We start from the raw sequence: 3,918 nt of genomic DNA, 5'->3' as shown, positions 1-3,918 counted from the left end.
TGCTAGAAACACCAGTGTCGGGATGCACTTGCTTGAGAACTTTGTAAATGTAAATGGCGTGGCTTTCCTTCCTCTTTCGTTTCCTTTTCTTATCAGTTTTACTAATGTTTTTCTGCGCCTTACCAACTTTCTTTGCTGCTTTTCCTGAAGTTTTTGGAGCCATTGTTAATAGATTCTTTAACAGAATCCAATAATCAAATGAATAGCGTTTCCAAAACTCGACCCATTTATATACCAACTACAGTTCGCGCGCAATTCCTTTCTCAGAGGAACTCAGTTCGCTGGCTGGAGTATAAATTGTTTGCGCATTCAAAAACGGACATCAATTTCAATTTGTTCGTGTTTAAAGAATCTCAAGGAATTTCGTAACCTAGAAACCATGTCAGGAAGAGGAAAGGGTGGAAAAGTGAAGGGAAAGGCAGATTTCTACCAATTCATACTTACCTGGCTGGGGAGCTGCCTTGATCATGAAGGAGGCGCTCCCAGGGTGAGGCCTTTCCATTGCACTTCGGATTGAATGACCCTTGTGATTACCCCAAATGGGGGTAACTCAACAACGTAACTTTTGGTAGTGGGGGACTGCGTTCGCGCGGACCCCTGTCCACATATTGCAAAGTTTTGTTTTTCCTTTGAGCCCATCGTTTAGGTCACATAGTTGTGAGTTGAAAAAAGAAAGTATACAAGTTGATGTTGTTAAGATTTGAGTAAAATTGATCATTTGGCCCTATTGAAAAAATTAATTTTCTGATAAACTTACATATTTGGAATATTACGGAGAGGGTTGAGTTGAGCGTATACTCTATAGAAGATGGTTCTGGAATTTTCTCCAGAACATGTCTGAAATAAATATATTTTGTTTTTCTTAGTCTTGTGTTAAAGCAAAGGATGGTATCAATGACCAGTCGCCATAATTAAATTAAATTGCCTAAACTCATTGAATTCCTGATGCATTTTGTTTTTAAAAATACTCTGTAATTATTAAATACTGATTTTTAAATTGAACCAGGAATCGAATCCAATTGCTGAAATTTAAATTAAGTCACAAAGGCTAGTCTTAAAAAGTGAAATGCCCTTGGTCACCACACATTTCATCAAGTCAATTGCATTGGCAACATATCAAACTAAAAGTTATCTATGTTTGATAAGTGCCTGATTACTGAATATTTATATTATTTTCTGCGGATGTAGTTTTGAAACCATGTCATTAAAGTTGCCCATGAATTGCTGCTCATTGAATATGTTTTCTCATCATATGATTTTTTGGCCCGTATTTAATTGGTTGAATATTGGATTTTTATTGCTTTCGAACCTTGTTAAAAAAAAAAACATGACACCATCAGATTCAGCGTATCAGAGAACCCTACTGTAGAAGTTTCAAGCTCCTATCTACAAAAATGTGGAATTTTGTATTTTTTGCCAGAAGACAAATCACGGGTGCGTGTTTATTTGTTTGTTTGTTTTTTGTTTTGTTTTTTTTCTTTTCCCCAGGGGTCATCGTATCGACCAAGTCGTCCTAGAATGTCGCTAGAGGGCTCATTCTAACGGAAATGAAAAGTTCTAGTGCCCTTTTTAAGGAGAGTGGGCTATGTTGGAGGATCTTTCCTTGGAGGAATCTGTCATGGGGGAAGAAAAATTCAATGATAAGGGCGCAGGATTCTCTAGCATTACTATAAGAAAACAATGAAAAATAAACATGAAAACGTTTTTTCAAATGAAAGGAAGAAGTAGCATTGAAACTTAAAACGAACAGAGATTATTACGCATATGAGGGGTTCTAAAAATACTTTAGCATAAAGAGCAAGGTATTTAGGAGGAGATAAATACCTTGCTCTTTATGCTAAAGTATTTTTAGTAATTTCAACTATTTATTCTACGGCATTTCTGATTCAGGGGTCATTCTTAAAGAATTGGGACAAAACTTAGGATTTAGTGTAAAGAGCGAGGTATTAACGAGGGTACAAACCCCCTCGTATACATAATAAAAATATAAGGTTATGAAAGTTTGTTACGTAAGTTAATTCTTAAGTTACGTATATTTTTTACTAATAAAAACGTTCGTTAAAAATTAAAAGTTCTAGTTGCCTTTTTAAGTAACCGAAAAATTGGAGGGCAACCAGGCCTCCTTCTCCACCCCTTATTTCTCAATATCGTCTGATCAAAACTAAGAGAAAGCCATTTAGCCAAAAAAAGAATTAATATACAAATTTCATTTTAATAATTTATGTGCGGAGAGCCAAAACCAAATATGCATTAATTCAAAAACGTTCAGAAATTAAATAAAAAAAAAATAATTTTTTTAGCTGAAAGTAAGGAGCGACATTAAAACTTAAAACGAACAGAAATTAATCCGTATATGAAATGAGTTGTCCCCTCCACAATCCCTCGCTCTTTACGCTAAAGTTTGACTCTTTGCCACAATTCTACTTTTTAAAACAATTAAAAGCTTTAGCGGAAAGAGCGAGGGATTGCGGAGGGGACAACTCATTTCATATACGGATTAATTTCTGTTTGTTTTAAGTTTTAATGTCGCTCCTTACTTTCAGCTAAAAAAATTATTTTTTTTTCTACTTTAAGGTGATCTTTTCATTTTGCTAACCAGCTCAAAGGAGTTACATAGGCTGGGACAACTTAGATTAGAGTTGGGGGGGGGCAATTTTTTCAGAGTTTGTAGAAGGGTTGAACCATGTTTGACTGAGGAGTTTTTGCTGGTGTTTTCAGCCCATAGTGCAGCAATGGTGGTCATTCTGCACCGCATTTAGCCTACTCACTGCAGGCTTTATCTGGTACGCATGCGTAAATTTCAAATTGGAAGGTGAGTGTGGAAAATCGAAAAATTCGTAAATTGTGTAAATATTAGAGGGAAATATTTAAAGCTGTAAAAACCTTGAATTTTTCTTGGAGAGGGGTACCCGAATGCCCTTCTGTGAACACATGCTTGGGCCATATCAGCTGCTTCTAAATGTATATCTCTGTTTTTTGCAATGCTCACCTAATTAGTGAGGTTAATTATAATTTAGTCATGCTTCACGATGTATCGGACTTAGCGGAATCCATAATAAGGCTTTATCGATATACGCAATGCTTTTTGCAAAAGTTATTAGGGAATCCTTTTATTGCGGAAGTAGATAGTTTACTTTCTAACTAAAAATGAATTTTTTTCAGAATGCGGATTGTAGAAACATAACAAGAAATTGTAATTATAATAGAAATAAATTGCTCTTCACTTGAAATTTTCTTGAGTGGTCGCTTTGTGGTCAATTCAGAAGTAGAATATTATCAATAATTCATTTCAGTAAAACAGTATTTGCGTCTGGATTTCGAATTAAAAGATGGTTTCGTTATATTCTGTTGTGATTATCCAAGTTGCGGCATGTTCACTGGCGCCAATTCATGAAAATATTGACAGGGCTCTATCCGTCGATGTACGTGACCCCATTGGTTTCTTCCAGGATTTCCTTGAAAACCATTTCATACAGTTTAATTATAGAATTTTCTGTTTCGAACCAAGTTGTCAGATTACATCGGACTAAATAGGCTAAGAAGTATTTTCGAGCCTTACTATGGCTTCTCAGAGCTATTGTGTTCAGTTTATACTATTCATTTGTTCATTTCCCCATTTATCCAGATATTACCTGTTTTCCGCGTACCACTATCCAAGAGAACGACGGAAACACCATTTGATCATGCCCTTTCGAAATGGTTTGAAAGCTTGAAAAACAGAACCTCTTTTTGGGTAAATTAGGTAGAAACTACTTTTTTTTCAAAGGCGGGTAAATAGTGTCAGATTTGCTCTCTGGTCTAATTTCTCTTTTGTGAATAAGGTTAGAGAGGAAAATACATTTAACAGGAAAATATGTCACAATAATCCCAAAAACTTGACAGTGCTGAATTATAAATTTCGTTTACCGAAATTGCAAT

The 3,918-nt window shown here is 35.4% G+C and overlaps 1 non-coding gene across 1 annotated transcript; it reads left to right on the top strand.

The window, feature by feature from the left end:
• Nucleotides 1-436: 436 nt before the first annotated feature.
• LOC136037436 (U1 spliceosomal RNA) lies at nt 437-600 on the top strand. Its single transcript, XR_010619939.1, has one exon. It is a non-coding gene; the product is annotated as a U1 spliceosomal RNA (small nuclear RNA).
• Nucleotides 601-3,918: the final 3,318 nt, after the last annotated feature.

The sequence above is a fragment of the Artemia franciscana genome, chromosome 16 (assembly GCF_032884065.1).
Source record: "Artemia franciscana chromosome 16, ASM3288406v1, whole genome shotgun sequence".
In the NCBI taxonomy this organism is placed as follows: domain Eukaryota; kingdom Metazoa; phylum Arthropoda; class Branchiopoda; order Anostraca; family Artemiidae; genus Artemia; species Artemia franciscana.
Note: the sequence above shows the minus strand (reverse complement) of the source record. Positions and strands in the feature narration are given on the sequence as shown.